Source organism: Giraffa tippelskirchi, chromosome 10, assembly GCF_054371585.1.
Source record: "Giraffa tippelskirchi isolate mGirTip1 chromosome 10, T2T-mGirTip1v1.2.pri, whole genome shotgun sequence".
NCBI classification, from domain to species: Eukaryota; Metazoa; Chordata; class Mammalia; order Artiodactyla; family Giraffidae; genus Giraffa; species Giraffa tippelskirchi.
Window position 1 is genome coordinate 54922455 of NC_137284.1, and position 17844 is coordinate 54940298.

A 17844-nucleotide genomic window follows, 5' to 3' on the forward strand; every position below is an offset into this window, starting at 1 on the left:
CTGTTACGTCCATACCATTTTTGTCCTTTATTGAGCCCATCTTTACATGAAATGTTCCCTTGGTGTCTCTAATTTTCTTGAAGAGATCTCTAGTGTTTCCCATTGTATTGTTTTCCTCTATTTCTATACATTGATCACTATGGAAGGCTTTCTTATCTCTCCTTGCTATTCTTTGGAACTCTGCATTCAGATGGGTATAACTTTCCTTTTCTCCTTTGCCTTTTGCTTCTCTTTTTTTCTCAGCTATTTGTAAGGCCTCCTCAGACAGCTGGTTTCCCTTTTTGCATTTCTTTTTCTTGGGGATGATCTTTATCACTGCCTTCTGTATAATGTCATGAACTTCCATCCATAGTTTTTCAGGCATTGTCTATCAAATCTAATCCATTGAATCTATTTCTCACTTCCAATGTATAGTTATTAGGGAATTGATTTAGGTCATACCTGAATGGTCTAGTGGTTTTCACTACTTTCTTAAATTTACATCTGAGTTTTGCAATAAGGAGTTCATGATCTGACCCACAGTCAGTTCCAAGCCTTGTTTTCGCTAACTGTATAGAGCTTCTCCATCTTCATCTATGAAGAATATAATCAGTCTTATTTTAGTATTGACCATCTGGTGATGTCCATGTGTAGAGTCGTGTCTTGTGTTGTTAAAAGAGGGTGTTTGGTATGACCAGTACAGTCTCTCGGCAAAACTCTGTTAAACTTTGCCCTGCTTTATTCTGTACTCCAAGGCCAAACTTGCCTGTTACTCTAGGTATCTCTTGACTTCCTACTTTTCCATTCTAGTCCCCTATAATGAAAAGGACATCTTTTATTGGTGTTAGTTCTATAAGTTCTTGTAGGTCTTCATAGAACCATTCAGCTTCAGCTTCTTCAGCATCACTGGTTGGAGCATAGATTTGGGTTACTGTGACACTGAATAGTTTGCCTTGGAAAGAACAGAGATCATTCTGTCATTTTTGTACAGTAATTCCCCTACACATGAATAAATTCTACCCCGAGAGCATGTTTGTAAGTCTAGTTTGCTTGTAAGTACAGCAAAGTTAGCCTAGTTACCCACCTAGCACAATCAGATATATGGTACTATACTGTAATAGGTTTATATTTTCCCACAAATAATGAATTAAAAAAAATGACAGTTCTGTAAAGTACACAAAAGCACAAACACTTGTAAAGCATGCACACACATGTCAAGGTATGCCAGACACATGAACTAATATGTGATTGCACATTCTCATCTTTGAAAGTTACAACTTGGAGGCTCCTATGTAGGAGACTCACTGCACAATGAAAAAATAACCGTAAAATGGCAGCACACCGGAAGAAGACAACACCCTCTACAATGCTTGGCAGATGACTTTGAAAATCGCTGTGTAAACAATCTGATGACAAATATTTCCAGAACTGACATAGGAAGAAAGAAAAGCCCTAACAGGAAAAAAAAATTTGGAAATAATTGGAAATATATATATATGTGTGTATATATACACACACATATATATATATATATATATACACATATATATACATATACACATATACATATACACATATACATATATATATATATACACATATATATATATATACACATACATACATATATACATATGTATAAGCTTTTAAGAAGCAGATTTCATGTCTACCTTTTGGTTTTTAAGGCAATTTTTTTCAAATTTTCCAGGAATTATATTTTTTTGTTATATAACAAGTTTTTTGTTGTTGTTCAGTCATTAAGTCATGTCCCACTCTTTGCAACCCCATGTACTATAGCATATTGTCCTTCACCATCTCCCTGATCTTGTTCAAACTCATATCCATTGAGCCGGTAATGCCATCCAACCATCTCATCCTCTGTCGTCCCTTTCTCCTCCTGCCCTCAATCTTTCCCAGCATCAGGATCTTTTCCAAGTTCTAGACTGAATAAAAATACTTTTTTCAATAAGTGCTATTATTCTAACACTGATACTAGACAAATCACTCACAAAAATTATAGATCAATCTCACTTATGAGCATAGCTGCATAGTAGAAAGACTAACACCTCCCTCCAAAATTTCCACATCTTTCTCCAAGAACCTGTGAGTAAGTTACCTTGCATGACATAAAGCACTTGAAGTTGTGGTTAAAGTAAGTCTCTGAGATGAGGAGATGCTCCTGGATTATTCAGGCGTAAGTAGGAGATGCAGTGGTATACTCACCAGGTGGAAGAAGGACCACAGCAGGAAAACACAAAGAAACCGATTCTCCCTGGAGCCTCCAGAAGGAACCACAGCCACACCATCCCACATGAGGATGCTGAGCCCCTGATCTGTAAGAAGATAAATTTGTACTTCTTTTTTTAATTTATTTTTTAATTGCAGGATAATTGCTTTACAGAATTTTGTTGTTTTTTGTCAAACCTCAACATGAATCAGCCATAGGTATGCATATATCCCCTCCCTTTTAAACCTCCCTCCCGTCTTTCTCCCCATCCCACCCCTCTAGTTTGATACAGAGCCCCTTTTGAGTTTCTTAAGCCATACAGCAAATTCCTGTTGGCCATCTACTTTGCATATGGTAATGTAAGTTTCCATGTTACTCTCTCCATACATTTCTCCCTCTCCTCCCCTCTCCCCATGTCCATAAGTCTATTCTCTATGTCTGTTTCTCCATTTAGTCTGTTAGTGTTAGTCACTCAGTCATGTCCAACTCTTTGTGACCCCATGGAATGTAGCCCATCAGGCTCCTCTCTCCATGGAATTCTCCAGGCAAGAATACTGGAGTGGGTTTCTCCATTGCTGCCCTGTAAATAAATTCTTCAATACCATTTTTCTAGATTCTGCATATATGCATTAGAGTACAATATTTATCTTTCTCTTTCTGACTTAACTTCATTCTGTATAATAGGTTCTAGGTTCATCACCTTCATTAGAACTGACACAAATGCATTCCTTTTTATGGCTGAGAAATATTCCATTGTGTATATGTACCACAACTTCTTTATCCATTCATCTGTCGATGGACATCTAGGTTGTTTCCATGTTCTAGCTATTGTAAATAGTGCTGCAATGAACAATGGGATACTTGTGTCTTTTTCAATTTTGGTTTCCTCAGGGTATATGCCTAGGAGTGGGATTGCTGGGTCATATGGTGGTTTTATTCCTGGTTTTTAAAGGAATCTTCATACCATCTTCCATAGTGGCTGTATCAATTTACATTCCTACCAATGGTGCAAGAGTGTTCCCTTTTCTCCACACCCTCTCCAGTGTTTATTGTTTGTAGACTTCTTGATGATGGCCATTCTGACTAGTGTGAAATGATATCTCATTGTAGTTTTGATTTGCATTTCTCTAATAATGAGCGATGCTGAGTATCTTTTCATGTGTTTGTTAGCCATCTGTATGTCTTCTTTGGAGAAATGTCTTTTTAGGTCTTTTTCCCACTTTTTGATTGGGTTGTTTGTTTTTCTGGTATTGAGTTGTATGGGTTGCTTGTATATTTTGGAAATTAATCCTTTGTCAGTTGTATCATTTGCTATTATTTCCTCCCATTCTGAGGGTTGTCTTTTCACCTTGCTTAAAGTTTCCCTTGCTGTGTAAAAGCTTGGAAGTTTAATCAGGTCCCACTTGTTTACTTTTGTATTTATTTCCATTACTCTAGGAGGTGGGTCATAGAGAATCTTGCTTTGATTTATGTCATCGAGTGTTCTGCCTATGTTTTCCTCTAAGAGTTTTATAATTTCTGTTCTTACTTTTAAGTCTTTAATCCATTTTAAGTTTATCTTTGTGTACAGTGTTAGGAAGTGTTCTCATTTCATTCTTTTACATGCAGCTGTCCAGTTTTCCCAGCACCATTTATTGAAGAGGCTGTCTTTGCCCCATTGTATATTCTTGCCTCCTTTGTCAAAAATAGGTACCCATAGGTGCATGGTTTATTTCTGGGCTTTCTATCTTGTTCCATTGGTCTATATTTCTGTTTTTGTGCCAGTACCATACTGTCTTGATGACTGTAGCTTTGTAGTACAATCTGAAGTCAGGAAGGTTGATTCCTCCAGCTCCATTCTTCTTTCTCAAGACTGCTCTGGCTATTCGGGGTCTTTTCTATTTCCTTATGAATTGTGAAATTTTTTGTTCTAGTTCTGTGAAAAATGCTATTGGTAATTTGATAGGGATCACTTTGAATCTGTAGCTTGCGTTTAGTATAGTCATTTTCACAATATTGATTCTTCCTATTCAGGAACATGGAATATCTCTCCATCTGTTTGTGTCATCTTTGATTTCTTTCATTAGCGTCTTATAATTTTCCGTGTACAGTTCTTTTGTCTCCTTAGGTAAGTTTATTCCTAGATAATTAATTTTTTTGTTGCAGTGGTGAATGGGATTGATTCCTTAATTTCTCTGTCTGATTTTTCATTGTTAGTATACAGAAATGCAAGTGATTTCTGTGTATTGATTTTGTATCCTGCAACTTTGCTAAATGACTGATTAGCTCTAGTAATTTTCCGATACTATCTTTAGGGTTTTCTATGTACAGTATTATGTCATCTGCAAACAGTGAGAGCTTTACTTCTTCTTTTCCAATCTGGATTCCTTTTATTTCTTCTTCTTCTCTAATTGCTGTAGCTAGAGCTTCCAGAACTATGCTGAATAATAGTGGTGAAAGTGAACACCCTTGTCTTGTTCCTGATCTTAGGGGGAATGCTTTCAGTTTTCACCACTGACAATAATGTTTGCTGTAGACTTATCATATATGGCCTTTACTATGTTGAGGTAGGTTCCTTCTATGACCATTTTTTGAGGAGTTTTAATCATAAATGGGTGTTGAATTTTGTCAAGGGCTTTTTCTGCATCTATTGAAATTATCATATGGTTTTTATCTTTCAATTTGTTAATATGGTGTATCACATTGATTGATTTGCATATATTGAAGAATCCTTGTATCCCTGAAATAAACCCAACTTTATCATGGTGTATGAGCTTTTTGACGTGTTGCTGAATTCTGTTTGCTAAAATTTTGTTAAGGATTTTTGCATCTATGTTCATCAGTGATGTTGGCCCTTAGTTTTCTTTTTTTTGTGTGCTATCTTTGTGCGGTTTTGGTATCAGGGTGATGGTGGCCTTGTAGAATGAGTTTGGAAGTGTTTCTTCCTCTGCAATTTTTTGAAAGAGTTTTAGAAGGATAGGCATTAGCTCTTCTCTAAATGTTTGATAGAATTCTCCTGTGAAGCCATCTGGTCCTGGGCTTTTGTTTTGGGGGAAACTTTTGATCACAGCTTCAATTTCAGTGCTTGTAATTGGGTTGTTCATAATTTATATTTCTTCCTGGTTCAGTCTTAGAAGATTGAACTTTTTAAAGAAATAGTCGATTTCTTCCAGGTAATCCATTTTATTGCCACATAGTTGTTCATAATAGTCTCTTATAATCCTTTGTATTTATGAATTGTTTGTAATCTCTCCTTTTTCATTTCTAATTTTGTTGATTTGATTCTTCTCTCTTTTTTTCTTGATGAGTCTGGCTAAATGTTTGTCAATTTTTTCTTGATGAGTCTGGCTAAACATTTGCTAAATGTTTATCTTCTCAACGAACAAGCTTTTAGTTTTATAATGCTTACTATAGTTTCTTTTATTTCTTTTTCACTTATTTCTGCTTGGATCTTTATGATTTCTCTCCTTCTAGTAATTTTGGGGATTTTTTTGTTCTTCTTTTTCAAGTTGTTTTAGTTGTAAAGCTAGGTTGCCTATTCAATGTTTTTCTTATTTCTTGAGGTAGGATTGTATTGCTATAAACTTCCTTCTTAGAACTGCTTTTGCTGCATCCCATAGGTTTTGAGTTGTCATGTTTTCATTGTCATTTGTTTCTAGAATTTTGTTTCTCTTTTGATTTCTTCAGTAACCTGTTGGTTATTTAGAAACGTGTTGTTTAATCTCCATGTGTTTGTGTTTCTTACAGTTTTTTTTCTTGTAATTGATATCTAGTCTCATAACGTTATGGTCAGAGAAGATGCCTGATACGATTTCAATTTTCTTAAATTTACTGAGGTTTGATTTGTGACCCAAGATGTGGTCTATCCTGGAGAATGTTCCGTGTGCACTTGAGAAGAAGGTGTATTCTTCTGCATTTGGATGGAATGTCCTCAAGATATCAATGAGATCCATCTCATCTAATGTATCATTTAAGACTTGTATTTCCTTATTAATTTTCTGTTTTGATGATCTGTCCATTGGTGTGAGTGGGGTGTTAAAAAGTCTCCTAATATTATTGTGTTACTGTTGATTTCTCCTTTTACGTCTGTTAGTGATTGTCTTATATATTGAGGTGCTCCTATGTTGGGTGCTTAGATATTCACAATCGTTGTGTCTTTCTCTTGGATTGATCCCTTGATAATTATATAGTGTCCTACCTTATCTCTTGTAATATTCTTTATTTTAAGGTATATTTTGTCTGAGATGAGGATTGCTACTCCAGCTTTCTTTTGCTTCTCATTTGCAAGGAATATATTTTTCCATTCCCTCACTTTCAGTCTATATGTGTCTATAGATCTGAAGTGGGTTTCTTGTAGACAGCATATATATGGGTCTTGTTTTTGTATCTGTTCAGCCAGTCTGTGTATTTTGGTTGGAGCATTTAATTCATTTACATCTAAAGCAGTTGTTTATATATATGTTCCTATTACCATTTTCTTAATTGTTTGGGGTTGATTTTATAGATCTTTTTCTTCTCTTGTATTTCTTGACTATATAAGTCCCTTTAACATTTGTTGTGAAGCTGGTTTGGTGGTACTGAATTCTCTTAACTTTTGCTTGTCTGAAAAGCTTTTTTTCCCCTCCATCAATTTCTTTTTTTTTTTTTTTTTTTTTTTTGAGGAAAGAATTTAAGTTTTATTTTCCTTTAAATCTAACTTTTTTTTAATAAATTTATTTATTTTAGTTGGGGGCTAATTACTTTACAATATTGTAATAGTTCAATTTCAAATGAGATCCTTGCTGGTTACAGTAGTCTTGGCTGTAGATTTGTCCCTTTCAGTACTTTAAATATATCCTGCCATTCCTCTCTGGCCTGCAGAGTTTCTGCAGAAAGATCAGCTGTTAAATGTATGGAATTTGCCTTGTATGTTTCTCGTTGCTTTTCCCTTGCTGCTTTTCATATTCTTTCTTTGTGTTTAATCTTTGTTTGCTTGATTAGTATGTGTCTAGGTGTTTTTCTCCTTGGATTTGTCCTGTATGGGACTCTTTGTACCTCTTGGACTTGATTGACATTCCTATTCCATGCTGGGGATACTGTCAACTATAATCTCTTCAAAAATTTTCTCATACCCTTTCTTTTTCTCTTCTTCTTCTGGGACCCCTATAATTTGAATGTTGCTACATTTGATATTGTCCCAGAGGTCTCTGAGACTATCCTCAGTTCTTTTCATTCTTTTTAATTTGTTCTGCTCTTCAGAAGTTATTTCCACCATTTTATCTTCCAGCTCACTGATTCATTCTTCTTCTTCAGATATTCTGCTATTGATTCCTTCTATTGTATTTTTAATTTCAATAATTGTGTTGTCTCTGTATGTTTATTCTTTAATTCTTCAGGTTTTTCTTAATTGATTCTTGCATTTTCTCCATTTTTTTTTCAAGATTTTTGATCACCTTTACTATCATTATTCAGAATTCTTTTTCAGGTAGTTCACTTATTTCCTCTTCATTTATTTGGACTTCTGTGTTTTTAGTTTGTTCCTTCATTTGTGTAGTATTTCTCTGCCTTTTCATTATTTTTTTAACTTATTGTGTTTGAAGTCTCCTTTGCCCAGGCTTCAAGGTTGAATTATTTCTTCCTTTTAGTTTCTGCCCTTCTAAGGTTGGTCTAGTGGTTTTTGTAGGCTTCAAATAGGGTGAGATTTCCGAGGTTTTTTGTTTGTTTTTCCTCTGGTGGGCAAGGCTGAGTGAGGTGGTAATCCTGTCTGTTGTTGATTGGGTTTGTATTTTTGTTTTATTTGTTGTTTAGTGGAAGCATACTGCACAGGGTGCTACTGGTGGTTGGGTGATGCCTGGCCTCGTATTCAAGTGGTTTCCTTTGTGTGAGTTCTCACTATTTGATACTCCCTAGGGTTAGTTCTCTGGTAGTCTAGAGTCAGTGTTCCCATTCCAAAGGCTCAGGGCTTGATCTCTGGTCAGGAATGAAGACTCCACAAATGGTTTGTTATGGCATTAAGTGAGATTAAAACAAATACCCAAAAATGAGAAAGCAAAGATGAACCTCAAATGGCAGTTACAAAATCAGGAAAATAATAATTAAAATATGGAATATGCACATATACATTTACACCCATAAGAAAATCAAAACAGTCCAACAAAAATAAAGTACAGTAGAATGACCTGGCAAACAAAGGAAATCAAAAATTATATCTACCAATTAAGAACAAAACTAGCTACAGCACAAACTGGAAAACAAAACTAAAGCAAGGTCCCAAGTGGGGAATAAAGCAATAAAAATAAAACTAACAAATATGTTGACAGGAAAGGAAAGAAAGCATAGAAATATAAAGTTAAATAGAGGTAGATAAAGAAGAATTACATACATTAAAGATTAACTGCAAGGAGAAAAGAACAGTAGGAAAAGCAAACAAAGGAATAAATGTAGAAAAATAATAATAGGTTCAAAAAAAACTAAAATTAAAAAAAAGAGAGAAAAGCAAAAAAAAAAAAAGGAAGAAGAAAGGAAAACTCCACAGAATTGCAAAAGCCCAATATAGAGGCAGAGGTTTATAACAACAACAAAAAATATGACTGAGGGGAAAAAAAACGTCCAAAAGCTTAATTAGATTTCATAGTGCCAATAAAATCAACTGCTATATTGGGGACAGGGAAAGGAAAAAGAAAAAAAAAACCAAAAGAATCTACAGAACAAGTCAAAATATAAGAATAATAAATGTTTTTCTTGAGTCACTGCCATCAGACTCCTTTCCGTCGCTGGGAGTCACAGTCCACCTCACCTCCCTAAGATGCCCTCCAACACTGTGCTGATATCTCGACCTGCTGTGGGGACAGCTCAGATTCTGATCTGGTCCTACTCCTGTGTGTTCTTGCCTCCAGTGTCCACAGCTATCAGAACTAGGGTATTTTCTTTTATGGGAGTTTTCAATGCCCTTTTATATATTCCATAGACACAGAATCTGCCTAGTTGATCATGTGGATTTAATCTGGAGCCTGTACAGCTGATGGGAAGGTTTGGGGTCTTCTTCCTTAGCCAAACGGCCCCTGGATTTCAATGGTGGTTTTATTTCCACCTCTGCATGTGGGTCGTCCTCTGGGCTTTGCTCCTAAGGCTGCCCTGGAGGACTTGGGTTTGCCCCAGTGAGGGCCAGGCATGAAGGTCATGCAGTTGCTTGGGTTGCAGGGGTTCTGGCAGCATCAGGTACTCAGGGGAGTTACCGGCTAGGGCAGCAGGAAATATAGTGTTCTAGAAGGGTAAGGCAACCGGTCTTGGCCAATATGCTCCAGTATTCTTGCCTGGAGAACCCCCCTGACAGAGAAGCCTGGCAGGCCACAGTCCACAGGGGTGGCGCAAAGAGTCAGATACTACCGAAGCGATCCTGTGTGCGTAAACGTTAGACTTTTTTGCCTGTGGCAGCTCTGCCCCAGTGAGTGTTAAACATGAAAGTAGCACAGCTGCTTAGCCCTGGGGACCCTGGCGGCATCAAGTGTGCAGGGACATGGACTTCCTCCACTGCAGGAGTTATGGCCCCATCAGAGTCTTTTTTTGAACCTCTTGTAGCTGGCGATCAGAAAGCCTCTTTAGCTAGTCTTTCTCCATACCTCTGCCCATTCAGGTACTTAGAGGGCTCCCTTGCCTGCGGTCCTTTTCTGTTGTTCAGCACATCAAGCACATAGAGGGGTCCCCCTGGCTGGGGTCCTACTCTGTAGATCGACGCTTCAGGCACTTAAAAGGGCACCCTGGGTGGGGTCCTACTCTGTAGTTCAGTGTGTCAGGTGTTTGATGGGCCAGTCTCTCTATTGTTCAGCAGCCGATGGTAGCCTGTGGGGAGAGAGAGGCTATGTGGATGCTTCCACCGACTATGCGTGACTCAGCAGTATCGCCTTGCTTCCATGGCTGCCTGCCTTTCCTTCGTAGTTATTTCCCACCACAATCTCTTCCCTCACATCCCCTAGATCCATCTCTCCATAGTCAACAGCTGCCCTCACCCAGAGATTGCTCCACAATCCCTAAACTCCAGGTCCCAGCCTTCCAGGAGACCTGAGTCCCTGTCTGAGGTATGTATGGCTGAGGCAATGTCTGATTCTCATTCCATTTAGGCTGCCACAGATCAGCTGTTTCACTCTCAGCCTTAAATATTTCTCCTCTGACTCAGACAATTGCCCTTCTGTGGGGATCGGAACCCTGCTTCAATTCCCCCACCTGCTGAGGGCAGGTCAAGTCCTACTAATACTCCTGTTTTTCCCCCTTGTTCCTTCGTCCTACCCGAGTTTTCGTGGTTCTATATATTCTTCTCTGCCAGTCAGGTACTCCTGTCTGCTCTCAGCTGGTGTTCTGCATGTACTTCTGTGTCTGAAGGTGTATTCCTGAGATACCCGTGGAGAGAGATGTACTCCATGTCCACCTTCTTCTCCACCGTCTTATTCTCCCCCAAATTTGTACTTCTTTAATGCACTACATTTGTGGTGGTTTTTGTTATAGGAGCAACAGAAAATTCATACATAGGCTAAAATCAAAGCTTAGCATTAGCAAATCCAGTCCTCTAGCTCAGCGGTCCCCAAACGCTTTGGCACCAGGGCCCAGTTTCTTGGGAGAAAATTTCTCTACAGACTGAGGTGGTGGGGTAGTTTCAGGATGATTCAAGTGCATTGCATTTATTGTGCACTTTCTACTATTATTATATCAGCTCCAGCTCAGATCATCAGGCAAGAAACCCTGGAGGTGGGGGACACCTGATCTAGTGCACTTATTTCAGGCCAGCTGTCCAGAAGCAAATAGTAGGACAGAGCTTCCAAACACCACTGATTTATTTAGGAAACTCACCAAGGAAAACAGGCAAGAGAGGAGAGAAGGGGTGAAGGGACGAGGGAAGCCAGAGAGGGCTCAGGTCAGGCAGAGTCCCAGGCACAACAGCTTCAGCCACATCCTTGAGGGAGACTCCAGGGCTATAGGCATCCCAGGGATGCATCCTAGCTCCAGGCAAGTAGGAGCTGGGTTTTCGTCCTCCTTAGGCTCTGACCATGGACTGCTCCATGCTGCATGTGTGTGTTAAGCAGTTTAGTCAAGTTCGACCATTTGCAACCCCATGAACTGTAGCCCAGCAGGCTCCTCTGTCCATGGGATTCTCCAGGCAAGAATACTGGAGTAGGTTGCCATGCCCTCCTCCAGGGGATCTTCTAGATCCAGGGACTGAACCCAGGTCTCTTATGTCTCCTGCACTGGCAGGTGGGTTCTTTACTACTAGCACTACCTGGGAAGCCTACAGGCTGCTCCAGGGACTATAAAATCACAAGCACTCTGCTTTCTGTGCATCTGCAAAGTGGATCCAGGAGGTTCCAGTAGCCCGGACTCCAAAACACCTTCCAGGAGTGGGTGTTCAGAACCTGGAGGGGGGTAAAAGAATCTGCAGATGGATCCCATGTGAGTAGAGTGTGGGCAACATCCTCAAAGCAAATTTGAGAGGTTGCATATGATAATCACCCAAGGACTAACTCTGCAATTCGCTGGTATTTTTTAATTAAGAAATCTATCAACATAATATAGTAAATCAATAGCTAAAGGGAAAGAAACTACTTGATCATGTCACTGATGCTGTGAAGACATTCATTCATCCTTGCTGAAATTTCTTCATCAAGCACATCTATTTCACACATCATATTCACGTCTGATGTTTACATGTTTTATCCCACAGTCCTTTTTGCCCATCACCCAGGCTACATGCACAGGCAGTCTTGCAGTCAGGTAATTTAGGAGCAGGGTGAGGTGGAGGCACCAATGGAGATTTAAAATAATGATAACAGGATATTCTTTGCTCTTCAGGAATTTTTACACAAAGATAAATGCCACAAACCCCTTCAGGCAAACCCAGAATAACCAAATTGATTTATACTCCACTAACAGGCCATTTCCCTGGTGGCTGAGATGGTAAAGTATCTGCCTACAATGCAGGAGACCCAGGTTCGATCCCTGGGTTGGGAAGATCCTCTGGAGAAGGAAATGGCAATCCACTCCAGTACTCTTACCTGGAAAATCCCATGGACGGAGGAGCATGGTAGGCTGCAGTCCATGGGGTCGCAAAGAGTCAGATATGACTGAGCGACTTCACTATTAGAGCATTTCATATTACTTTTTTTCACAAATATAAGAATTTCATGCTGAATTTTCTGTAACCCTCAGACCTTTCTGTCTGCCTAGTGCCCACTTATACCAACAGGTCTGTTTCTGCTGAAAATAACTACACAAAAACTTCTCTCTGTGTTTTATACTTTATCAATTCAACTGACATTACTGGATTGTAACTTTTTAGTCCATCTTCTTATTATTAGGGATTCTGAAAGCAGCAGTGGAGTAGGAGGAGTTGCAACTATTTTCAGGGTGGCTCATTTGCCTACTTTGCATGCTGGCTGATTTATTTAGTCTTCTTCCCATAGTGTGGGGACTGCAGAGCTGGAAGAGTCAAGGATACTCAGATCACAGATCATGACTGAGTGTAGGTGATCCTGACCTGACACATTCTCTGAGGAGAGTCAGGAAGTTGCCTCATTTCCTAGTGTTTCAACATAGCTAACATCATGTACCTGCTCAGAAACAACAGAATGGGAATTGCAGAACTCTCAGTCTTCTGACTTCTCACAACTGATGCTGATACTGAAGATCCAATACTTTGGCCACCTGATGTGAAGAGCCAATTCATTCAAAAGACCCTGATGCTAGGAAAGATTGAAGGCAGGAGGAGAAGGGGGCAACAGAGGATGGATGGCACCATTGACTCAATGGACATGAGTTTAAGCAAACTCTCAGCAATAGTGAAGGACAGGGAAACTTGGTGTGCTGTAGTCCACAGAGTCACAGAGTCGGACAGGACTGAGTGAATGAACAACAGCAAGGAGTCATTGTTCCAGCCAATAATGTCTTCATATTTCTGTTGATATGTGTTTGGCCTGAGTAAACCCCCAAAAGTGCTAAATATTAAGCTAAATAATACAGAAGTTAATTTTTTTTCTCCCATCTCAGTTATCAGGGCAGGAGAGAGGGATAGCAAAACTATTGGATGAAATTCCACAGCAACCCTGGGCTTGCTAGCACTGGTACCTCATCCATCACCAAGTTCCAGTCATTGAATGTCCGCTGTGCTAAAGAGAACAGAAGATTCAACATTCATGAGCCTTGAGATCAACTGTTTGAACTTCCAACAAACCATCTTTCTTCTCAACTGTCATGTTTTTCACACCGACTTAATTTCACCATGCGCAGCATCATAAAAGCATAAACTTTTTGGTCATACCAATGAGGCCTAAACCAAGGTTCCAAGAATGTTGAATGAATTGCCAAATTTAATAATTGGGGAATTGTTATTTAAAAAATCTGGATTTCCAACTTCTCTCCAAAAACCAGAAGGTCTTGTGAATCTGGGCTGGCATTCCTCTGTGATTGCAATCAGCTAAACTCTAGGACCAGCTGCTCCTTTTAAGTCCAACCATTGGGCTCCAGTCTCCACCAGCTGATTTTTCTGATGGAACATTTCCTACTTGCATTCTCCGAGGCAATGGTTCTTTAATTTCTTCTGAATTTATGTTTTTTTTTTTTCATTTTCCTTCTGGTTTTATTGAGATATATATAACTGACATGGAGCACTGTCAATTGGGGCTTCCCTTGTGGCTCAAATGGTAAAGAATTTGCTGCAATGCAAGAGACCCAGATTTGATCCTTGGGTCAGGAAGATGCTCTGGAGAAGAAAATGATAACCCACTCCAGTATTATTGCCTGGAGAATTCCATGAACAGGGAAGCCTGGCGGGCTACAGTCCATGGGCTCGCAAAGAGTTGGACACGACTGAGTTACTAACACACTGTAAAAGTATAAGGTGTACAGCATCATGATTTGACTTACAAGCATCACAAAATGATGACCACAGTAAGTTTACAATCCTCTCATATAGATACAAAATTGAAGAGCTAAAAAAATATTCCTTGTGATGAGAACTCTTAAAATTTACTACCTTAACAACTGTCATATGTAACACACAATGGCGTTAATTATATTCATCCTGCTGTATATTTACATCCCTATAACTTACTTATCTTACAATTAGAAATTCTTAACTTTCCACACCCTTCCTCCAATCCCCTCCCCATACCTCCTGTCTCTGGAAACCACAAATTGGATCTCTTTTTCTATGTTTATTTTTTGTTTGTTTTTAAGTATAATTGACTTACAACATTATATTAGCTCCTGTTACACAATATAGCATTATACATTATTTTTTAAACTGTGATGAATTCACACTGTAAGAGAATAGTGGCCATGGTGAGTTAGATAGAATGTAATACATAAAGTGAGGAGATCTGATCCATTGCTTCTCTGCAGTCTCACACTCATGTCACATTAGGAATTTCATTCCTTGGGTCTTCCTCTCCACATTAGCAAAATTTGTTTGTTGAACAAAGGTTTTGTGAAATGCCTTTCTTAAGTCTGGATCTAAACTCGAGGTCCACAGAGGTGGGACCTTGGACAGGTCCAACACCAGTTGCTTTCATGAGATGCACTGTTGTTGATGCCTATTCATTGTATTTGTAGCAAGTTTTCCACTTGATTTTGCCTTTCCAGTGCCGAATCTTTTCTAGTTATAAGTCATCAGAGAAGTTCTCTACAGCTGTGCCAGAAAGCACTGCTGAAGTGATCACAAATACAGCTGGATTTCAAAACAGGTGTGTGTGTGTGTGTACATGCATATACACATACATGTGTCTGATCTGAGGCACCAGTTTGAGAAGGAGATCTTGGAAACAGGGGTTCAGGCACTTTGCCACACCATTAAATGCTAATATGAGAAACCTTGAAAAGTGTGATTTCTGTCCTCCATCATGGGTGATGATTTAAGTCAGCAATATTTCTTTCAGAGCAGAATAGGAAAGACTTTCCATTTTCTTGGGAATATTGGAGAAAAAGAGTTACAAAAGTAACTGCCCATTCCTATGTCGTGTTGTCTCGAAAGTGTCTCTTCATTTTGTACTATAACTAACTGCTCTTGAGTTTCAGATTATTACTAATTAAAGAAAACCAGCTATCCCAGGTTAAGGAATTTAGTGCTTTTCTATGTATGGGAAGATGCAGGAGTCTGGGCTCACTGGCCAGTTCCTGTGTTTTCACATCCTGAGTTTCCTTAGCACTCACCGCAGGGAGTGGCTATATCTGATGGCTGCTAGATGGAAGGTATTCTTTCCTTCCTGAGTTCTCTCAGGGCTCACCATTGTGATGGCTGCAATTGTTGATGATTGTGACATCTTTGCTTATTGATATGGCAGGAAATATTCCATTTTTCATTAAAACATATACACATCCTAATAAATACATTAAATGAATAATAATAATTGCAATTAATTGAAAGTAATAATGTCCTATCTTTAATGTTCTCTCTGTTATTGAAAGCATGTGTTTTACTAGACAGGAGGAAATGCCTTGAACTTTCCTCTGGCACACATAAATGTGGGGTAAACACTAATATGGCCATTGTTAGGCATTTAAGCCAAAATCAATACAATAGCGTCCCTATCGTCACCCAGGGAGACCACAACACAGAACGGTTGAAATAAAAGCAAAGCATTTCTTGGAGCCCAGAGAAGGGAAATGTAGGGATGGTTCACAGATGCCAACCCTATAGGCATCCACTTAAAAGGAGGAAGAGTTTGCCAGGTTAAAAATCTGAGATTAGGGCTTTCAGTAAGAAGCGGCGGGGGTGGGGGTGGGGGGAGATAGCTCTGAGAATCACAGAGTAAGACAGGGCTCCTGATTCACTAGGAGGAGGAGGAAAGGCTTGAAAGCCATGCAAAGGATTTTATGTTGTCACATGAAAACAGGAGTGTCTTCTGTGAGACCACCCTGTCAGTGGAGTGATTTGGCTTTGGGGTTTTTTCCTATTCTCAGCTGACAATATCCAGGTCGCTTGAAATCCTGCTTTTGAAAAATAAACAGACTCTGAACTCTGTCACCAAAATGACAATTCTATGATCATTTTTAAAAATTAGTTTTCATTAGAGTATAGTTATTTTACAATGTAGTGTTAGTTTCAGGTGTACAGCAAAGTGATTCAGCTATACATTACACAGATGGCCCCTCTGTCTTGAGTAGAATTCCCTCTTTTATACATGTGTTCATGCTCAGTCATTTCTGACTCTTTATAACCCCATGGACTGAAGCCCACTAGGCTCCTCTGTCTATGGAATTTTCCAGGCAAGAATAATGGAGTTGGTTGCCAGTTCCTACTCCAAGGGATCTTCTCGACCCAGGGACTGAATCCGCATCTCCTGCATTGACAGGCGATTCTTTACCACTGCACCACTTGGGAAGACCCTCTCTGTGCTACATAGTAGATCTTTATTAGCTATCCAGTTTGTACATGCTGCTGCTAAGTCGCTTCAGTCGTGTCCGACTCTGTGCGACCCCATAGACGGCAGCCCACCAGGCTCCTCCGTCCCGGGATTCTCCAGGCAAGAATACTGGAGTGGGTTGCCATTTCCTTCTCCAGTGCATGAAAGGGAAAAGTGAAAGTGAAGTCACTCAGTCGTGTCTGACTCTTCGCGACCCCATGGGTTGCAGCCTACCAGGCTCCTCTGTCCATGGGGTTTCCCAGGCAAGAGTACTGGAGTGGGGTGCCATTGCCTTCTCAGTTTGTACATAGTGGTGCCTATATGGCAATCCCAATCTCCCAATGCATCCCTCCCCAAATTCTTTTCCCCTTTATTAACCATAATTTATTTTCTACATCTGTGACTCTATTTCTATTTTGTAAATAAATTCATTTGTATCATTTTTTTAGATTCCACATATAAGTGGTATCATATGATATTTTTCTATGACACTTTTTTAAAGACAGGATGTTAGAGCTTCTGATCTTAGACTTAATCACTTAATGATAAAGAACTTACCCAAGAAAATAAAGGAAATGGCTCAGATTCACCCAGCCATCATCCCAAAATCTAAGTCAGTTTACAAACCGAGACTCCTTGATTGAAGAGGAGGCCAGAGGTCCTTGAGGAATGTCCCTGCAACACTGTCATAAATATAACATGTAAACCTTTCTCTACATTTTTCCCAAGGTGACCTGCAACTGTGTCCTAGGGCAGCAGTGTTTTGAGGGTGAAAATACCAGCACTTTTTGAGGATTTTGAGAGAGTGGGTCAGTTAATAGTAATACCTGGAGTCCAAAATTATCCATCGACCACTGGTTTGAATGAGGGCACAAGGGGGTCAGACGATGAATGAGTTTCTGACCCAAACCTCTGTTAAACGGTCCCAATGCCAATGGACTCATATACATACATGTATATACTTTCACATACCCACATGCATACATAGATACAAACGTGTACACACACATATGGGCTTCCCAAGTGGCACTGGTGGTAAAGAACTTGCCTGCCAATGCAGGAAATGTAAGAGACACTGATTTAATCTCTGGATCGGGAAGACTCCCTGGAGGAGGGCATGGCAACCCTCTCCAGTGTTCTTGCCTGGAAAATCCTATGGACAGAGGAGCCTGGTGGGTTATAGCCCATAGGGTCCCAAAGAGTCTGACATGCCTGAAGGGACTTAGCACACATGCATACACACACACATATACACATGCACATACATACACATGGGTAATCATACACATACTTGTA

The 17844-nt window shown here is 39.5% G+C and overlaps 1 non-coding gene across 1 annotated transcript; it reads left to right on the forward strand.

The window, feature by feature from the left end:
* The first annotated feature begins 12088 nt into the window (after positions 1-12088).
* Positions 12089-12160, forward strand: TRNAC-ACA (transfer RNA cysteine (anticodon ACA)). Its single transcript has one exon. It is a non-coding gene; the product is annotated as a tRNA-Cys (tRNA).
* The last annotated feature ends 5684 nt before the right edge of the window (positions 12161-17844 follow it).